The 22,662-nt window shown below is 38.2% G+C and overlaps 1 pseudogene; it reads left to right on the plus strand.

Annotated features, from left to right (window-relative positions):
- Nucleotides 1-306: 306 nt before the first annotated feature.
- Nucleotides 307-765, plus strand: LOC103075328 (NADH dehydrogenase [ubiquinone] 1 beta subcomplex subunit 5, mitochondrial pseudogene; annotated as a pseudogene).
- The last annotated feature ends 21,897 nt before the right edge of the window (nt 766-22,662 follow it).

A 22,662-nucleotide genomic window follows, 5' to 3' on the forward strand; every position in this document is an offset into this window, starting at 1 on the left:
AGGAACATATATGTTCTTAGATACTTATATTGATTTAAAAAAATCTAAAAATTAACAAGCTAAACAGCCTTTACAAGAAATTTTTTAAAACAATAGCAAAATTAACCCAAAGAAAGTAGAAGATAGGCAATAATAAAAGTGACAGCACAAATTAATGAAAGAGAATACAAACACATGATAAAGAAGCTTACTAAAGCCAAAAATAGTTCTTTAAAGAGAAAAAAATAAAATTGATAAGCTGTGGCTGTTGTACAAGAGCCTTGATGTGGTTTCTAGTTCTAGCTAAAAGCAACACAGATAATAGCCATGGCGGCCATGAGTTTATTGCAGTGGGCTTTGGTCCCTGCAGTGGCTGCTCTGTCCGGCCCGCCGCCTTGGCACTTGATTTGGATTGGGGGGGCTTCCTCACCCGTGACTTTCCGAAGACTGTCGCTCCTATGCGACACAGTGGAGACCACTGGAAAAGACTGTTTATCATCAAGATTTCTGGATTCTATGACAGATATTTTTTGAAATGAATGAGATTCTACATTTTGTTGACTGGGATTCCAGTAGCAACTGGCATAACTCTGGTGAATGTATTTATTGGTGAAGCTGAGGTTAGTAGAAATTCCGGAAGGCTATACCCCAGAACACTGGGAATATTTCAAGCATCCTATATCAAGATGGATTGCCCGAACTTTCTTTGATAGTCCTGAAACAAGTTATGAAAGAACAATGGCTATCTTTCAAATTGAAGCTGAAAAAGCTGAATTACGGTTATGAATGCTTATTGCATTCATATAGTGCAAAGACGTTTATAAAGCATGCCAAATAACTATAATATATAGACACTGTGGTTAGCTTTCAGAGACAATTTCCCACTAGACCAAAAACTAGGACAAAGACTGTCATATTCTGTCATATTCACAAAATTTTATATTTTATACTTCTTCCTTGCAAAAGTATATTTTTAATCTTTAGTGGTAGAAAAAAGTAGGAAAAAACAGTGGTGAAGGTTTTATTTCAACTATGCCCAAGAGAGCTTGGCCATTTTTTCCCGCGTCACCCTGGCAGCTGAAGAACAGATGGAAATCTAAACCACAGGAAGTGCTGCGTGGCAAGGCTTCTGAACTCTGCCCATCGCACACTCACATCCTCAGTCTCTCCCGCTGTCTGGAGGAAGGCAGGTTTTATACACATTGGCACAATTTCTGAAATTATCCAAAACCAAGACTTTAGAAACTTCTGCTCTTGGATTCCAAGCTTCTTGGTACCAGTCAATTTGTCCTAAAGAATTCTTGTAGAAAAATACAGTCAGGCAGTATTAATGCTTTGCCAAAACAGCTTTAAAATATGTGCAGAAACCATCTCAGAGAGACACACAAACAAACAAAAGCATAAGCCTGTAATGGCAAGATCAACCATTTTGTGAGAGAGAGCAACTTTGATTTTATTCCTTACATATATTTACAGGCACTGAAAGGATCATTTAACAGAACTTCTAGTTGTAGTATTTCACCAAGGACAAAGGGGCCTGGCAGCGTCCAAGATCTTCCTCCACCCACCCACCGCCACCCCCATGACAAAAACTCTAGTCCTTACTACGTGTGACTTTGAACAAATGACTCCGTGCCTCACAACTTCAAGCCCCCGCCCCACCTGGTCTACAAAATGAAAATGCAAACTTTCACCATGGTTGTGAGGTTTAAGTGATTTTAAATCCATGAAGGCAGATAATAAAGTGCTTTATCTCAAAATCCTGTTTCTCATCCCTGCTGGATATGTTGACATTCACGGAGGGATGCACTCCTTATGGAATTCTTCAAAGTCCAGTTATTAGGTGAGCTTTGTTTCTCCATGCACTTCACTCTCCCTGGGGAAGGGTGATGTTATCATGACGTACTCACAGGAGACGAAGGTGTGAGCCAGGGCCTGGGCGAGGCACCGTAGCATGGACCCAGCTGGCTGGCTCGCGTGGAAAGGCTTGAACCAGCAAAGCTGTCAACAAAATATTTATATCGTAGGTAGGAAAGATTTTAGAGAAAGAAAAATAGTTTACTCTAGACTTGGAAGGAGGGGAGGAGAGATATAGAGACTCCCATTTGTCTGTTCTCCTTTCTCTACAGTCTACTTTTCCCCGAGAAAACAAAATCAGGCTGGGTAAGTATCATAGGTCAAGGGATGGAAAGGATTTGAACACAGCGCAGTGTGTGAGCATGGTTGGGGCGCGGTCCGTGTGGTGAACTTTGGGACTGCAGGTGCTTTTGGAAGCTTTAGGTCTTGGGAACTGCTGGCACCTTCCTGGTTTCTGATTTCTACATTTGTGCCTCTTCATTTTGTGGGGTGGGAGGTTGATTTTGCCTGTGTGACAACAGTGCCTCTGGAAAGCTAAAGCTACAAGGGTTGGGCCCTAGAAAAACCCTGGGAGCTGGGTACTGGGGTTGCCTCTAGGCTTAGCAAACAGAGCTCTGGGGACTTTGGGGGACTGCTCACCCCTGCAGGCTAGGAGAGGAGGAAGGGCTGTTCAGGGACTCTTGCTACAGGAAAAAGGAGCTTCTGTCTGAGTGAAGCTGCCCTTGTAAGGAATTAAGGGATCCCCATGGCCATTGATTGAAGACTTTCCAAATTAACATGTTAAAATTCATTTACTAAGCTTTGTTTCTCCTTTCTTCATTCATGAGCGATTCAGTGGTCTATTAGCTTTTTGAGTATAGTGTTTTTTAAAAGTATCAAGTCTTAGAATCAGAGAACAAGAAAAAATACAATTCTGAAAGGGAAGCCTGCTGAGATTTTCCAACCTAAAGTAAATAATGCCGTCTAATTTGTAGGAAGCTCTTTTTTTCGCCTAATGGAGGTCTCTAGTGCCGTATTTCCACATAAGGTGCAATTAGACTCTGAGAATTATTAAGGAGGAGTTTGCTTTGAGTACTTAGAACTCATCCTAATGAGTGATTTGTAGTCCAGTTATGTAATGCCTTTTAAGCTTTAATGTAGCTCTTTCCAGAGACAAAATTCTATTGGCAAAAACTATGAGGAATTGTTTTATTTCACACAGGTAAGATAATAGTGCTCTGTCATCAAAATGAGAAGTGAAGAACACTAGGTTAAGAGGCAGGTTCTTCTCAGGGCTCTGATTCTGTTGGCCCTGCTCAAGTTTCCCTGTCTGTGTCATGAGATTAGACCAGCTGCTTCCAAATCAGATGACTCCAGGGCAGAAATGGGAGATGAATGAGTGAGGTTAGGCTTGATGGAGACTGTGCAATGGGTGATTGACTACCCCTTCCATGGTAGATTGGGTTACTGGCTCTAATTATTTAACCTTACCCCTGCTCCCATCCATGATATGCTTTGGAAGGTCGCCCCATTAAAGCGGCAGTGCACGTTTCCCTATTCCTTTGACTCTAGGTCAGCCGTATGACTTGCTTTGCCCACTTGAAAGAGACAGATGTGAAGGCATGTTAGCTATGAACCTAGATATTAAGAGAGCTCGTGTGTTCCCCTTGACCTTTTCCATTTCTGTCATTGCCTTGAGAAGAAGTTGCCCTGCTGGTGTGCTGGTGCTAGAAGGAGAATAAGTGACAAGTGGAGAAAAGCCAGGTCACTCCAGACCAACCCAGCCTAGATTAGTTGAACACAGCTGACCCCCAGACACATGGCAAAACAAACGCTTACTGTTTGTTGTTAAGCTTTTATTATGTAGCATTACCAGAGCCATAGAAGTAATTTGTTCTATTTCCTCTGGATAAATTTCCTTCTTGCCAACAGGAGGGTGTTAGGATAGGGCTGGTGATCCAAACTCAGATTGCCTTCAGGGCAGGAAGGAACAGTAAATGAGGGAAAGAGCTTCGACTCAGCTCCAGCCAAAAATAATCACGCAGGAATGTGAGCCCTGTGTTGCCATATCTACCTATTTTTCAAGAGAAGCTAGAAATCTAGATTTTTTTAGGTGGAATCTCCAAAATTTAAGTTTCTGAACTAGTTAAAAAGTTTGTAGAACTCCATATTGGCAGGAGATTTATATATATATGTAGTTTATTAGCTTTTTTGTTTTTTAAAAAGTAAAAGTATATACATGTATATATATATATATGTATATAGATACATATACATATATTTCCCAGTATCAACATTAGCAATCTCTGGATTAGAGTCTGTAGGTCCCTACCAGCTCTAATGTTCAGTAATCACTGGTCCTCAATGCATTGCTTGTCTACTGTGTGCTCCAGCTTATCCTAGCTGTATTTCTTTTATAATGAACTCAGCAAAGTTTTGATTTAAAAATCACAAATCATGCTTCTTTTGTCCCCAGTGGAATGTCTTACAAATATGGTCATAGCGTAAAAGCTAAAATCAGCAAATGAAAAACCAGACAAAACCAAAAATCTTAAACTACCTAAAATCTTCAGCTATTTCAAAAGCTTAAAAATAACGAATCTACTACTTAATTATCTGTAGAAACTGACTTTATTTTACTAAAGGGATTTTCTTTTTCAACTTTAAAATCTATTCTTGTTTTTCAGGATGCAAATTCTTAAGATGATCGATTGTTATTACATTAAGAAAACTAAGGTCTACTTCTGAAATGTAATGTGTGTCTATCAGAGGAGAATAGAATTTTTAATTCCTTTTAATGATTTTTTCTTAATAAATTAACCATCAACTCGAAAAAGGGACTGGCATCTCCGTTAAAGGAAAGGAAACCAGGAAGCCTTCCTTTAAATCTTCATTAGCTACTGATTAGGCCGAGAAGATGGCTTCAATCTCCGGATTTCCTTGACCATGGATTACAAACCAGGAATAATTAAATGGGAGGAATATAACCTCCTTATAGGGTTCTTAATTGGCTTAATGATTAGACATGGCTTGCAAAGTATGGACTATGAGTGTGTATGTCAATTTAATTTAAATAAAATTTACTTAGTCTCATCCAACAGCATATTGGATACAGGGCACAGCACTGCACAGAATACAGAGGAAGCAATTCTTGCTCTGAAATAAAGTACATTTAAATGAAGACCAAATGGAGAAGGCAGAACCTGGGGAGATTTCACTTTATATTTAGAATGAAAGGTTAAGGTCCATTAGTTATTATTGCTTTATACCTCATTATACTTGGAGAAGCTTCTCTCTATGTTATGTTCTCTGTATTCTTTTTCATTGATTGTTTTTAGGATTCCTTAACCAAAAAAAGGCCGTGGATGGAGGAGAGGTTATTTAATACTTGTTGAGTGCCAATAATGTGCTGGATTAACTTATTTAATCTGTACAACCACTCTGTGCAGTAAAGTGTTAATTCCCATTTTACAGAATGAGGAAAACGAGGCTCCAGAAATCCAGTAAATCTGCTGAGATATCACTTCTTCACAGAAGTCTTCCTTGAGTTCCACAGTCTGAATAAGTTGCCTTGTATGCACCCTAAACACATTGCATGCTTCATTCTGGCAATTATAACATTTTACGGTGGTAGTTGATTACTTTCTGCCTCTCCTACTGGACCATGAACTCTTGGAGACTAACGTTCAGCATAGAATGTTATCCAGTAAATGTGTGTGAAAGGTTTATGTCAAGGTCATACAACGTGTAAGTGGGAGAAACTAGAGCTTAGAATCAAGATTCTCATAAATATAAATCCCCTGCACATTCTACTGCACTGACACTTCAAAAGTTTAAGAATTGGCAAAACTTTTATAAAATTTTTCTTCAGTAGACAAATGGGATTGCATCAAACTAAAAAGTTTCTGCACAGTAAAGCAAACAATCAACAGAGTGATGAGAGGGAGCCAGGGAAACTATCTGCAGACCATATATCTGGTAAGGGGTTCATATCCAAAATGTAGAAGGAACTCAGACAACTGAATAGCAAGAAAATAAATAATCTGATTTAAAACATGCAAGGAACCTGAATAGACATTTCTCAAAAGAATACATACAAATAGCCAACAGATATATGAAAAAATGCTCAACGTCTCTAATCATCGGGGAAATGCAAATCAAAACCACAAGGAGATATCACCTCACACCTATAAGAATGACTATTATCACAAAGACAATAGTTAAATGTTGGTTAGGATGTGGAAAAAAGGGAACCCTTGTATACCTGTTGGTGGGAGTATACATTGGTACAGCTATTATGGAAAACAGTATGGAAGTTCCTTAAAAAATTACAAATAGAACTACCATAGGATCCAGCAGTCCCAATTCTGGACATATATCCAAAGGAAATGAAACCAGTAACTTGAAGAGATATCTGAACTCTTAAATGTTTTAAACTCGCATGCACTCCATATAAACGTTCTCCATTTCTATCCTTGTTAGGGGCTTTAAATCATGGGCTTTAAGTCCAGAACATGACTGCTTAAGGCAATGTTTCCCAGTCTCACGTGGTGATAATAATGACTTGGGGGCTTGTTGAAAAGTGTGGATTCTTTGGTCTCATGCAGATTTAGTGAACCATATTCTAGATGGCGAAGGGAATGGAAATCTGTTTTAAAGGGGTCCAAGTTATTGTTATCGTTAAACTTGTTTAGAAATGTTAAGGCATCTTGGAAATTGTATTAGGTGTGGTGAGGTGGGATTTGAAGAAAAAACAACTATTTTTTCCACTTCCATGTTTGGAGATCCAGAAGGCAATTCAATTTGGAGAAGATCTTTTGGAATAAAAATCTTTCAGGTGACTTCTCTTGTTATGGAAGGTTAAGGGAAGCTGTCATCCACTGCTTTAGGGTCAAGCAAAGACTGGCCTTCCTAGTACAATATAGAGCTCTGGGGAAGGGTCAGATGAAATCCCTGAAGGATGCAGAAGCCTAGAGTGAAGGGACTGACTCCCAAACTCTCAAACTGGAGAGTTTAAAAGTTAGATAAACTTACTGAGTTGAATCCATGGACTCTTCTTTCAGAAGGCCTGGTAGGCAGAGAGTAGCAATGAGGTCTCTCTACAATTAGTTATCATATCAGATCAGATCAAATAGTTATCATTTCATATCAGATCACCCAACACACACAGACACATACTCACCCACACACACACATGAGTGCATGCATGCAGTGCTGATGAAGTCTGAATGAGCTCTGTGGATCCTGCTGGGGTCAGTTCCCTGGTTTGGACATTGTACTCTGGTTGTGCAGGATATTGTCATTGTGGGAGGCTGGGATACGTGGGATCTTTCTGTACATTTTACTTTTGCAACTTCCTCTGAATGTATGATTATTTCAGAACAAAAATTATAAGAAATAATTTTCCCAATTGCGATAGTTAAAATTTCAGTGGAATTTAGGGAAGTGAAAATCAAGGCCTTACTGTATATCATTTTGCCTTTGCTTTCTTTTTGCTTTAGGTTATTTTTAGAAGTTTTAGAGTGGTTCAGAAGATTTACATTATAACTTGTGACATTGTTGGATTTTTATGCATATACAGTGCGGGAATTAATCGTTGATCTATTTATACCCCAAATTGAACAAACACAAAATCCCATGAACTGTAAAGATAAACATTATAGTCAGGGTTGATAACCTTAACAGCTCTCATGGTGGAGGGTGCTGGTGTATCCTAGGTACCAAGTTGTATCTTCTTGTACTTTTGGTGCTCACCAAACTGCTGGCACGTTTCATCTGGTATTTACCCCTTGTCGGCTTGTGTTGTTGTTTTTTTATTCCATATGGCAAATACCCTTTCCCCAGTTGGGCTGTGAGACCCCATGATCAAGAACCATGGCAGCATCTAATAGATACCATGTAAATGAGATGAGTGAGGGTAATATCTGCTGGGTTTCTTCAGTTGTATTGCATACCATATCAATTAAGATATTCTCTCATATTAGTGATAGAAAAATCAATCCAAACTGAATCAAGTGAAAAGGAAAATACATTGACTCACGTAAATGAAAAGTCCAGGAGTATGTTTGGCTTTAGAACATGTTTCTTTCCATCTCTCAGCTCTACTTTTTCCAAATTGGCTCCATGAGCAACAAGGTTCTGAACTTGCCGTCACAAGGAGGCTACAGCTGCCTTAACCTTACTCCTTTAGCTGGAAGTCCAGCTGAACAGTCTTTTTGGATAGTTCCCACGGAAGCCAAAGTATTCACTCCTTCTCTGGCAATACTGAGTCACAGTCCCATCCCTGAGCCAATCAGTAGGAAGAAATGTACTGACTGGTCTAAACTAAGGTCACCTGCTTTGCCCTTGCATCCCATAGTGAGGCCCCAGAAAAACCTTGCAAACTAAGAGTTGGAGGAGGTACTTCCATCAAAGCAGGAGGCATTTCCTAAGTTTGGCAGTGAAGCAACAATTATCACTTTTAAAATCTTAGAGACTGCTACTCTCCTTTTGGGATAGGCTTACACTGGGGGCAGGGGAATCATTATGAAGCTTTGGAGTGGTCATTGGAGATCTGATTATTAGTGGTTTGTTTCTTTCAACAACAGAGCACGAATGTCAAGCAAAGATTTATTATTTGACATGCCATTAAATGATAAGATAGCTTGTCTGGCCTATGACTAACTTGTTTTAGTGTTAATAAATAAGTTTATAGTGTTTTTCATTTTGTTGGTTCAAACTGCATCAGTAGAATTTATAGTCCTGTGCAGCGGTGCTGGAGAACTAATTGGTTTTGGTTTATATTCAACATAGACTTCATTACCTGCATTCTCCTCAGGAGAAAACCTTAATTCGGGCTCCTAATTTCCTTGCTGCAATGCACTGATGGTTTGCAGCATCTAAAATATGTGATTATGAGTGTTAACAGTGTCCCTCTGCAGAGTCCTATTTTTACCTTGTTTCTGTTAATGACCCTGGAAAATCTGGTGATGTAGTGCTTGCTGTCAGGACTTTGCAGGTGTGGCAGGTTGTCACTCTGTGCTTCTTGGGTTAATTGTGGTTCCTTTCTCCACTAGAATCATGTAAGAAACTCTTATCTGTGGTAAGCTCTATTGCCCAACATTATGGCATTCATATTACAGACATGCTCTGATTTCCCAAAGGTATGTTATCTTATACTTTGGATTTTCCACCAGCTTAGATGCACTCCTCAGTTCTGTTTCTGGAGAAATGCCTTATGTCTTGAGCTTGAAATCACTCACCTCTCTTGTTTAGGTTCATATCTGCATCCTGTTCTTTCTTGTTCTGCCATAAGCTTGGCTCTCCTCACCATGACTTATTATCATCTTACCTACTTAATTATTTGTTTATCATACCCCATTAGGATGACTATTTTCATCATATCCCACCAGGATGGCTACTTCTTGGTGCCTTGAACTCTTTCTGTAAAGCCTCACCACTTGAGATCAAGCTACCGGTATTTCAGCTCTCACTTTCCCTCTTGTCTATCCCAATCCATTATTTTTTCGCTATACTCTAGCTAAAGTGAAAATTCAAAAACATACACCCAATAAGGTCAATAACCTGTTCTCTTCCTTCCAGCCCGCTAAAAAGATGCCCGTTACTTAGGTCTGGGAGTGCTCCTGGTTGCTAATCAAGGGGACATGATTTTTCTTTGTGTCCTCAGTGCAGAGGAGAAGAACCAGTAAGGCTGCAAGGTAGAAACTTGGGAGAGGCATATGCCAGGAGTACAGATGTTCGCTGAAAGTCAGGTGGACACTGTACAGAGAGCTGAGCTTAAGCCTTTACTCAGGCACTCCACACAAGAAGTCACCCTCTGGGTAAGGAAAGTCCACCACTCAGAGGCACTAGGTGTAAGAGGTATTGATGGAAGATGGCTATCCAGAGCTACAACTGCCTCTTTTAGGGTAGAGGTCCCCACAGGGGCCCATCCACATAAAAGTGGTAACATTTGGGAGCTAGCCACGTGAAGGACCTTGAAGGAGTAGAGTGTCAATTAACCAAGGAGAAGACTGCGCCCTGCTCAGCCAGGAGAGAGAGGCTTGCCTTTTCACCACTCCCTCCTCATCATCCCAACACAATGGACCAGCTCACCCTAGAAGAGGGCAGAGTGAGAGGGGGCTCAAAAGCAGCCTCCTCCTTCTGACTTGGAGCACCCCCTCCCCCAGCAGTTCCCCAATCAGCCCTACCCACAAGCCGCTAGAGTCTTGACTCTTTATTGCTGAAAATGAGACATTTCAAATAAGTGAAATTGAGTGGAAAATTACTGAATCTTGCCAAGGTGTCGTTAAAGTACACAGTGGGAAAGGTAGGATGAATATAGCACAATTAGGGAACAGTTACTGGAACAAAATGAAATCTTTTCATGTTTAGACCCCATCCACTGAAACTCCTCCATCCACTAGTTAGAGATACATGGACAGATATTTTAACACCAGAAGACAAGTTTTCCTAAAATGATCACTTAATCATGTTATTTCCAAGCTAAAAAATAAAAGCCAAAGCTTGCCTTTGCCAAAAGAATACAAATTGGAAATTTGGTCTGAAATATAATGCTTTCCAGAATCTATTTCATTTTAAATAAGCTTATTAGATATAAGTTTTTTGTTGCAAGTCAACTCAGATACCCTTGAAAAGCTGATGAGGATATATATTATACATTTTAAAAAGTCTAGAATACTATAAAATAATTTACATTTTGGTGTTTTGGGTTTGCATTTGCATGTTAGTTTATAGAGTATTTTGAAAAAGAGAACTAATATACATTATATAGACCATGAAGATATCAAGTTTGTGAAAATATTTGGGTTACTGAGAAAAGTTATACCAAGTAAAGTAAAATAAAATAAATTGAAGGAGAAGAAAACAATTACACAGAAATAGAGGCCATTGCATTTGATTGGTGGATTGGCCAGACTGTGGCACAGCACTAGAATACAGATGTTAGGAATCTGGAGAGTCAATCATTAAAGTTTTAAACAAAAAGTAATATCTTTTGGACCTATTATTTACCCAGTACTGTACTGGTCACCATGTGAGAAGGAAGCAAGGTTGAATATTTGATCCGTGACTTTGAGAAACTTAAAATCTGGAAAGACCTGGAACGGTGGTGGTGAGATCCAGCAGTGATCTGGAAGTTAGGGAAAGGAGTAAATCACTGTGGATGTGCCCTGTGAGTCATTTTGTCCAAAGAGTTGAGCCAGGCTGTATGCCATAAGGGGAAAAGGATGGAGAAGTGGGGACTGGCCAGTTGTGTCCCATGCTGGCTGAGAGACACATGAATACAAGCAACCAAATAAGAATAGCTCATTGGAAACCTTGAGGATTGAGGGGCAGTGAGGATGGGGTATCTAGAAGAGAAATGAAGGCAGGGTAGAGAGATTAGAGTTAGTTTTCAGGAAGTTGATAAATAGAAGGGGCATCTAAGCGCTTTTTTTAAAAGGTAAACATGTTATTTTGTAGCTTATGAATATTCTTATTTGTATCTGCTCAAATATTAATTTGCCCATTTGTAATAAGATGCAGATGAAAAAACTGAAAAAAACAAGATAAAAATAACATAGAATCACTTCTCTGATCAAGCGCTATACTTTGTAATCAATTCAGCAAAATCTGTAAGTAATGTAAAAAATTCATATGGCTTTAAAGTTTGGATATTCTTGCATATATAGCAGCTAAGTTAGAACCTCAATTTTCCCCTGGTGTTTTAATCATTTCATTCCAGGGTCTCAACCCCTGAACGATTTATTCTTTACCCACAGAATTGCTTATTATTTTACTGATAGCATTGGGACAGAAAGTGGAAAACAGCCATTTAAAGATGCATCCTCTAGATTAGAAAGAAAATAATTATGGTGAAAAAGAAAAGAAATAACACCCACACTTTGCCACCAAAAGTTTACAGTAGAGTCCATTTCTCTTTTATAACACTTGATATCAAATAATAGACACACAAAGAAAGAGTCAAAGAATATAGAGGAGCTAATGACAAAGAGCCAGTTTCTTACCCCACCGTGCCCCACCTCACCCTACTAACCAGAGGCAACTCCTTTTAAACATTCCTATTTTAGCTCTTTTGGGAGCCTACTTACTTTAAGTTAACATGTTTATACTCTAACTTCTTGGTCTTTCAACTTCTCCAAGTGAAAGTTGAGGCTTCCTGACCCATCACTCTACCTTTCCCTCTTCCTCCCAATCTCCAATAATTCTATCGGTTGTTCTGAAATTATAGAGAAGTCAAGTTCACTTATCTCTCTCTTTCTTTCTGGTGCACGTCCCTGTCTTTTCCCCAGGAGAATACCCCATACTCTCACCTCTTTACTCAAGCACCCAGGCACAGCCTGCCTTGTCTCCCACACATCCTTGCTGAGTCTTAGCCAAGGACGTTGCTTCCCACTTTACAGAGCAGGTAGACACTCTCAGGCATATATTCTCTTGAATCTCAGCCTCTTTCCTCATAAAATGACACATATTTGCATCGTTGCTTCCTTCTCATTTCAGACAAAAAAACAGCAACAACAAAAACACCACTTCACCAGTCCCATGTCTCACATCTGTCTGAGCAGGACTTTTCTCATTTATTTTTGTAGCCTTGGGCCCATCATTGTATGCAGGACATTTTAGGTTGTCCGTAATTTCAGGGAATGAATGAATGAATAATGTTAGGCAGTGGTAGAGAGTACTGGACATGAAAAATCAATAGTAAATTGAAGATAGAAATTATTTTGACCCCTAAGCAGGTAAATTAAAGAAGCATTTCTTGAATGAGATGTTGCAGGTACTTAAATCAAGTGAGTGGATTATATTTGATATTGAGGTTATAATTCTACAAACACCTCCTGACCTCAAGTAAATGTGTGATTTCTGTGCTTTCAAACCAATTACAGAGAGACCGAGGGCATTGCTTTCTTTTTTACAGCCCAAGATTAACCCTAATTATGATTTAAGGAAACGTGAGTCAGATACACATACTTTCAAATGTGATTGATGATTTTGATTTACATTGGTATTGTTATGAAATCACACAGAATATAAACTGGTCACATTAAATTACTTAACAATTGTATACTCATGATAATTTTTTAAAAACTATAACATCTTTTCCGTGTTGAGAAGGAAGGGGAGTTAGTGATAATAACTAGTTCTTCAGATGAACTTGATTTACATGGTATCAGTGAAATAGAAACATTTCTGCATTACATCCACTTTTTTTTTTTTTTTTGCGGTACGCGGGCCTTTCACTGTTGTGGCCTCTCCCGTTGTGGAGCACAGGCTCCGAACGTGCAGGCTCAGTGGCCACGGCTCAGTGGCCCAGCCGCTCCGCGGCATGTGGGATCTTCCCGGACCGGGGCACGAATCCGTGTCCCCTGCACCGGCAGGGGGACTCTCAACCACTGCGCCACCAGGGAAGCCCGCATCCACTTTTTTAGGATGGAAATAGCTCTGCTAAATTATTATCATAAAATAATGTGTTCATAAAAATACTCATTCATAAACAAGTCAGATAATTCAGAAAAGTATGAGAAACCAATGATCTTCAATATGACCAGAGATGACAACTATTACTATTTTTGTATATAGTCTTTCTGACATATTTTTACACACATTGTTGAATACATTTTATAAAAGTGGGCTCATACTATGTACAGTATTTTGTAAATTTTACTTTTTATTTAATAATATGCTGTGAACAGATTTCCATGTTAATAAGTGTAATTCTGGATCATCCTTTTAGGGATTCCAAAGCATTTCATTGATGGAAGCACAAAAAATTTATTTATTTAAACCATTTCTTATGATTGGACCACTGACTTTAAAAAATTATACACTAATATTAAAATGCCATGTAAAATATCAACATGCATTCCTCTTTCACATGTTTGATTATTGCATTAGGATAAATATCTAGAAATAGAATTGCAAATTCAAAGGAAATATACATATCTCAAGATATGTATATGTGTGTGTGTGTGTGCGTGTATGTGTATGAAGCCCAAGTGTGGTGATTTCATCCAGCTAACTGATCAAAGAATAACACATTATTCATTTTTGGTCAGTAAGCATAAGGGAAGTCTGCTTAGGTGTCTTAAAATTGTTTCTTCACTATGAAAAGTGCTCATGAAATAAACTTTTCTTCTGTCTCTTGTCTTGAGGGTTGAGGTCTGGAACTCTGGCAATTTTAGAAGGACAAGGAAGCCAGACAAAGAGGAGAGGCACACCCTCTGAGAATGGCACAGTGGTAAAGATGGAAAGAACCTGAGTTCTTGATTACGTTAATGAACCGGTGAAATAAGCAACCCTGGACTCTCTTTCCCAGAGCCCTCTGGCTGTCTTGTACTCAAGCCCTCTTGGCCTTCACAGCCGGCAGTCCTCAAAGTATGAGAACCTGAGTGGTCCCTGAGACCCTTTCAGATATTCAGATATTCAAAACTATTTTCATAATAATATGAGGATGTTATTGGCCCTTTCATTCTCATTCTTTCAGAGTGTACAGTGGAGTTTTCCAGAGGTTATGTGATGTGTAATAGGGCAACAAATTAAACATAGACACCAATGTGAGAATCCGGCTGTTTTCTATTAAGCCAGACATTGAGATTTGTAAAAATGTAACATGATGCCACTCTTCTCATTAAATTTTTATTGTTTGGGAAAATTGTTTTCAAAAAGCTATATTAATATGTGATGGGTTTATTTTAAAATGAATGAATAACTATATGTTCTAAAATTTCTCACATTTATTTCTGGTATAGTAAATATTGACAGATGTAATCCACAGAACAAAAGCTCTTCAGGATCCTCAATAATTTTTGAGTGTAACACATCCTGAAATCAAAATTTTGGAGAACCACTGGTCTAAGCCAGTGTCACTTCCCTTTCTTCTGTCTGTAATGAGGGTTTACTCATTGTTAGTATTGTTATTCTTTCTGAAGGAAGTGGTGGTGGTAGGTATAACCTCTTGTTTTTGCCCAGATTAATTTTTGTTCATCCTTAAATGAAAGGCTAGTAGTTCAGAAATGTTCCCAGAACGTAAAGTGATTAAACATTTCTTTCCTCTTTCTAGTCTTCTTTTTCTACTTTTCCATGGATTTTGCCTGGAGTACAGAGATCCCTTTGTACAGATGCACATGTTTTATTTATTTATTTTTTCTCTTTTATTTTTACTTAAGGTCTATTCTCTTGGATTGTTCCTCACTCCTTTTCTATGTTTTCTCTTCTCTTGTTTTCATACCACTGTTTTCCCCTGGTCCTTTTCATCTTTATTCTGGGAGAATGTCTGACATTTGTTCTCCACAATATTGATTTAATTTAAAACAGCATCCATTCTGTTTCAATTTATCATTCCTATATTGTGTCTCTAGTGTTCTTGAAATCTTTCTTTATCTAATCCATTTTCCCTATCATGCTACCTTGTTTTCTTTCCTATGCCTTGAATTTCTTTTCTTAGTGTATTTTATGAAAGATGCCACCTTCTTCTGGATCCTTCAGTACCATTGTTACTTCATTCTCCTTAGATCTCCATTTTCCTGATCCCTATGCATTTCCCCCCGCTCTTACTTATCATTAAAGAGGCAAAATCTGTCCAGAGTGAGTGTGTGAATAAAGAGGTCATGTGGGTTGGCTCTCAGGTCTCCTGTTAGTGTGCATTTATCTACTTTTACTTTATAGCTGGAATGGTGGCTGGCGGGTGCACTTGCCTCTGCTCCTACTGATAAAAGGAAACAGAATGGCATTTACTTCTGCCTTGAGCATTCACAGTGTGGTCCTTTGGAACTCTGTGCAGGTGCGAAGCGACACAGCTCAGAGCATGCCCAGTGTTCCATGGGAGCCCCACCCTCAACCTCTTCTGAGCACTTCTGCTCCAAAAGTGACCACCCCCAGAGTATAGAGAGACACTTATTTTTCTTCTGCTTTCTGCCTAGCTGTTCTCTGACATTTCTACTATTAGACTTAGAGAAGATGCAGGAGGAGTCAAGGAAAAGCTGAAAGGGGTTAGGGAAAGTGCCCCCCGGCTAACAGAGCGATTCCTGAGGGATCAGATGTAAATCTAGGACACTGTGCGGCACCACTCCTGGGAATAATGGAACCCTGTAGAGCACAACTCCACAGAGCCCTTGGAGCACCACCCTCCATGGCCTGCAGTGTGATGAGCACCAGTGGCACTGCATTTGTGCAATAACATAGCACAACCCTGGAAAATGGCCTGCTGGTCCAGCCTTCTCTATTGAACTTAAACATTTTTTATTCCTTCTCAGTTAATTACAATTTTTCTCTTAGCATTAATCTTGGACTATCATCTGTATAATTATATCTCAACATTGATGAACCTATATTTTATTTATTTTTTAATATATTTATTGGAGTATAATTGCTTTACAATGTGTTAGTTTCTGCTGCATAACAAGGCGAATCAGCTATACGTATACATATATCCTCATATCCCCACCCTCTTGCGTCTCCCTCCCACCCTCCCTATCCCACCCCTCTAGGTGGTCACAAAGCACCGAGCTTATCTCCCTGTGCTATGTGGCTGCTTCCCACTAGCTATTTTACATTTGGTAGTGTAAATATGTCAATGCCACTCTCTCACTTCGTCCCATGTTACGCTTCCCTCTCCCTGTGTCCTCAAGTCCATTCTCTACGTCTGCATCTTTATTCCTGTCCTGACCCAAGGTTCATCAGAACCATTTGTTTTTTTTTTTTTAATTTTTTTTAACATCTTTATTGGGCTATAATTGCTTTACAATGGTGTGTTAGTTTCTGCTTTATAACAGAGTAGAACCATTTTTTTTTTAGATTCCATATATATGTGTTAGCATACGGTGTTTGTTTTTCTCTTTCTGACTTACTTCACTCTGTATGACAGATTCTAGGTCCATCCACCTCACTACAAATAACTCAATTTCATTTTTTTTATGGCTGACTAATATTCCATTGTATATATTTGTCACATCTTCTTTATCCATTCATCTGGCAATGAACATTGTAAAAAGTGCTGCAATAAATATTGTGGTAAATGACTTTTTTTGAATTATCATTTTCTCAGGGTATTTGCCCAGTAGTGAGATTGCTGTGTGATATTGTAGCTACATTTTTAGTTTTTTAAGGAACCTCCATACTGTTCTCCATAGTGGCTGTATCAATTTACATTCCCATCAATAGTGCAAGAGGCTTCCCTTTTCACCACACCCTCTCCAGCATTTATTGTTTGTAGTTTTTTTGAGGATGGCTATTCTGACCAGTGTGAGGTGATACCTCATTGTAGTTTTGATTTGAGTTCCTATAAGGATCAGTGACTTGAACATCTTTTCATGTGTTTGTTGGCAATCATATCTTCTTTGGAGAAATGTTTATTTAGGTCCTCTGCCCATTTTTGGATTGGGTTGTTTGTTTTTTTGATATTGAGCTGCATGTGCTGCTTGTATATTTTGGAGATTAATTCTTTATCAGATGCTTTGTTTGCAAATATTTTCTCTCATTCTGAGGGCTGTCTTTTCATCTTGTTTACGGTTTCCTTTGCTGTGCGAAAGCTTTTACTTTTCATTAGGTCCAATTTGTTTAATTTTTTTTTTAAATCCCATTTCTCTAGGAGGTGGGTCAAAAAGTATCTTGTGATTTATATCAAAGAGTGTTCATCTTGTTTTATAGTGTCTGGCTTTACATTTAGCTCTTTAATCCATTTTGAGCTTATTTTTCTGTATTGTGTTAGGAAGTGTTCTAATTTCATTCTTTTATATGTAGCTGTCCAGTTTTCCAAGCACCACTTATTGAAGAGGCTGTCTTTTCTCCATTGTATATTCTTGCCTCCTTAATCAAAGATAATGTGACCATATGTGCATGGGTTTATCTCTGGGCTTTCTATCCTGTTCCGCTGATCTATATTTCTGGTTTTGTGCCAGTACCATACTGTCTTGATTACTTTAGCTTTGTATTATAGTCTGAAGTGAGGGAGCCTGATTCCTCCAGCTCTGTTTTTCTTTCACAAGATTGCTTTTACTATTCAGGGTCTTTTGTGTTTCCATACAAATTGTGAATTTTTTTGTTCTAGTTCTGTGAAAAATACCAGTGGTGGTTTGAAAGGGATTGCATTGAAGCTGTAGATTGCAGAATCTACAGAGTCTACAGAATCACAATGTTGATTCTTCCAATCCAAGAACATGGTATATCTCTCCACATGTCTGTATCACCTTTAATTTCTTTCATCAGTATCTTATAGTTTTCTGCATACTGGTCTTTTGTCTCCTTAGGTAGGTTTATTCCTAGGTATTTTATTCTTTTTGTTGCAATGGTAAATGGGAGTGTTTACTTACTTTCTCTTTCAGATTTTTCATCATTAGTGTACAGGAATGCTAGAGATTTCTGTGCATTAATTTTGTATCCTGCTATTTTACAAAATTCATTGATTAGCTCTAGTAGTTTTCTGGGAGCATCTTTAGGATTCTCTATATATAGAATCATGTTATCGGTAAACAGTGAGAGTTTTACTTCTTCTTTTCCAATTTGGATTCATTTTATTTCTTTTTCTTCTCTGATTGCTGTGGCTAAAACTTCCAAAACTATGTTGAATAATAGTGGTGAGAGTGGACAACTTGTCTTGTTCCTGACCTTGGAGGAAATGGTTTCAGTTTTTCAACATTGAGAATGATATTGGCTCTGGGTTTGTCACACATGGCCTTTATTACATTGAGGTAAATTCGCTCTATGCCTAGTTTCTGGAGAGTTTTTATCATAAATGGGTATTGAACATTTTCAAAGCCTTTTCTGCATCTATTGAGATGACCATATGGTTTTTATCCTTCAGTTTGTTAATATGGTGTATCACATGGATTGATTTGCATTTACTGAGGAATCCTTGCATTCCTGGGGTAAACCCCACCTGATCATAGTATATGATCCTTTTAATGTGCTGTTGGATTCTCTTTGCTAGTATTTTGTTGAGGATTTTTGCATCTATGTTCATCAGTGATATTGGCCTGTTGTTTTCTTTCTTTGTGACAACACTGTCTGGTTTTGGTGTCAGGATGATGGTGGCCTCGTAGAATGAGTTTGGAGTGTTCCTCCCTCTGCTATATTTTGGAAGAGTTTGAGAAGGATAGGTGTTAGCTCCTCTCTAAATGTTTGATAGAATTTGCCTGTGAAGCCATCTGGTCCTGGGCTTTTGTTTGTTGGAAGATTTTTAATCACAGTCTCAATTTCATTTTCTGTTTCTTCCTTGTTCAGTCCCAGACGGTTGTGCTTTTCTAAGAATTTGTCCATTTCTTCCAGGTTGTCCATTTTATTGGCATATAGTTGCTCATAGTAATCTCCCATGATCCTTTGTAATTCTGTAGTGTCAGTTGTTACTTCTTTTTCATTTTGAATTCTCTTGATTTGAGCCTTCTCTCTTTTTTTCTTGATGAGTCTGGCTAATGTTTTATCAATTTTGCTTATCTTCTCAAATAACTAGCTTTTAGTTTTATGGATCTTTGCTATAGTTTCCTTCGTTTCTTTTTCATTTATTTATGGTCTGGCTTTTATGATTTCTTTCCTTCTGCTAACTTTGTGTTTTTTTCTTTTTTCCTTCTTTCTCAAATAGCTTTAGGTCTAAGGTTAGGTAGTGTATTTGAGTGTTTTCTTGTTTCTTGAGGTAAGATTGTGCTGCTATACACTTCCCTCTTAGAACTGCTTTTGCTGCATCCAACAGGTATTTTTTTTAACATTTTATTGGAGTATAATTACTTTACAATGGTGTGTTAGTTTCCACTTCATAACAAAGTGAATCAGTGATACATATACATATGTTCCCATATCTCTTCCCTCTTGTGTCACCCTCCCTATCCCACCCCTCTAGGGGGTCACAAAGCACCGATCTGATCTCCCTGTGCTCTGCAGCAGCTTCACACTAGCTATCTATTTTACGTTTGGTAGTGTATATATGCCCATGCCACTCTCTCACTTTGTCACAACTTACCTGTCCTCCTCCCCATATCCTCAAGTCAATTCTCTAGCAGGTCTGTGTCTTTATTCCTGTCTTACCCCTAGATTCTTCATGACATTTTTTTTTTTTTTAACTTAGATTCCACATATATGTGTTAGCATACGGTACTTCTTTTTCCCTTTCTGACTGACTTCACTCTGTATTACAGACTCTAGGTCCATCCACCTCACTACAAATAACTCAATTTCGTTTCTTTTTATGGCTGAGTAATATTCCATTGTATATATGTGCCACATCTTCTTTATCCATTCATCCAGTGATGGACACTTAGGTTGCTTCCCTGTCCTGGCTATTGTAAATAAAGCTGCAATGAACATTGTGGTACATGACACTTTCTGAATTATCATTTTCTCAGGGTATTTGCCCAATAGTGGGATTGCTGAGTCAAATGGTAGTTCCATTTTTAGTTTTTTAAGGAACCTCCATACTGTTCCCCATAGTGGCTGTATCAATTTACATTCCCACCAACAGTGCAAGAGGGTTCCCTTTTCTCCACACCCTCTTCAGCACTTATTGTTTGTAGATTTTTTGATGGTGACCAGTCTGACCAGTGTGAGATGATATCTCATTGTAGTTTTGAATTGCATTTCTCTAATGATTAATGATGTTGAGCATTCTTTCATGTGTTTGTTGGCAGTCTGTATATCTTCTTTGGAAAAATGTCTATTTAGGTCTTCTGCCCATTTTTGGATTGGGTTGTTTGTGTTTTTGATATTGAGCTGCATGAGCGGTTTGTAAATTTTGGAGATTAATCCTTTGTCAGTTGCTTCATTTGCAAATATTTTCTCCCATTCTGAGAGCTGTCTTTAGTTCTTGTTTATGGTTGCCTTTGCTGTGCAAATGCTTTTAAGTTTCATTAGGTCTCATTTGTTTATTTTTGTTATTATTTCCATTTCTCTAGGAGGTGGGTCAAAAAGGATCTTGCTGTGATGTATGTCATAGCGTGTTCTGCCTGTTTTCCTCTATGAGTTTTATAGTGTCTGGCCTTACATGTAGGTCTTTAATCCATTCTGAGTTTATTTTTGTGAATGGTGTTAGGGAGTGTTAATTTCATACTTGTACATGTTCCTTTCCAGTTTTCTGAGCACAACTTATTATTGAAGAGGCTGTCTTTTCTCCAATGTATATTCTTGCCTCCTTTATCAAAGATAAGGTGACCATATGTGCGTGGGTTCCTCTCTGGGCTTTCTATCCTGTTCCACCGATTTATATTTCTGGTTTTGTGGGAGTACCATACTGTCTTGATTACTGTAACTTTGTAGTATAGTCTGAAGTCATAGAGCCTGATTCCTCCAGCTCCGTTTTTCTTTCTCAAGATTGCTTTGGATATTCAGGGTCTTTTGCGTTTCCATACAAATTGTGAAATTTTTTGTTCTATTTCCGTGAAAAATGCCAGTGGTAGTTTGAAAGGGATTGCATTGCATCTGTAGATTGCTTTGGGTAGTAGAGTCATTTTCACAGTGTTGATTCTTCCAATCCAAGAACATGGTATATCTATCCATCTATTTGTATCATCTTTAATTTCTTTTATCAGTGTCTTATAATTTTCTGCATACAAGTCTTTTGTCTCCTTACGTAGGTTTATTCTTAGACATTTTATTCTTTTTGTTGCAATAGTAAATGGGAGTGTTTTCTTAATTTCACTTTCATATTTTTCATCACTAGTGTATAGGAATGCCAGAGATTTCTGTGCATTAATTTTGTATCCTGCTATTTTACAAAATTCATTGATTAGCTCTAGTAGTTTTCTGGTAGCATCTTTAGGATTCTCTATGTATAGTATCATGTCATCTGCAAACAGTGACAGCTTTACTTCTTCATTTCCAATTTCAATTCCTTTTATTTCTTCTTCTTCTCTGATTGCTGTGGCTAAAACTTCCAAAACTATGTTGAATAATAATGGTGAGAGTGGACAACCTTGTCTTGTTCCTGATCTTAGTGGATATGGTTTCATTTTTTCACCATTGAGGACGATGTTGGCTGTGGGTTTGTCATATATGGCCTTTATTATGTTGAGGAAAGTTCCCTCTATGCCTACTTTCTGCAGGGATTTTATCAGAAATCAGTGTTGAATTTTGTTGAAAGCTTTCTCTGCAACGATTGAGATGATCATATGGTTTTTATCCTTCAATTTGTTAATATGGTGTATCACATTGATTGATTTGCGTATATTGAAGAATCCTTGCATTCCTGGAATAAACCCCACTTGACCACAGTGTATGATCCTTTTAAGGTGCTGTTGGATTCTGTTTGCTAGTATTTTGTTGAGGATTTTTGCACCTATGTTCATCAGTGATATTGGCCTGTTGTTTTCTTTCTTTGTGACATCTTTCTCTGGTTTTGGTGTCAAGGTGATGGTGGCCTCGTAGAATGAGTTTGGGAGTGTTCCTCCCTCTGCTATATTTTGGAAGAGTTTGAGAAGGATAGGTGTTAGCTCTTCTCTAAATCTTTCATAGAATTTGCCTATGAAGCCATCTGATCCTGGGATTTTGTTTGTTGGAAGATTTTTAATCACAGTTTCAACTTCAGTGTTTGTGATTGGTCTGTTCATATTTTCCATTTCTTCCTGGTTCAGTCTTGGCAGGTTGTACATTTCTAAGAATTTGTCCATTTCTTCCAGGTTGTCCATTTTATTGGCATAGAGTTGCTTGTAGTAATCTCACATGATCCTTTGTATTTCTGCAGTGTCAGTTGTTACTTCTCCTTTTTCATTTCTAATTCTATTGATTTGAGTCTTCTCCCTTTTTTTCTTGATGAGTCTAGCTAATGCTTTATCAATTTTGTTTATCTTCTCAAAGAACCAGCTTTTAGTTTTATTGATCTTTGCTATCGTTTCCTTCATTTCTTTTTCATTTATTTCTTGTCTGATCTTT

Source organism: Lipotes vexillifer, unplaced genomic scaffold (genome assembly GCF_000442215.2).
Source record: "Lipotes vexillifer unplaced genomic scaffold, Lipotes_vexillifer_v1.1 scaffold907, whole genome shotgun sequence".
Lineage (NCBI taxonomy): Eukaryota > Metazoa > Chordata > Mammalia > Artiodactyla > Lipotidae > Lipotes > Lipotes vexillifer.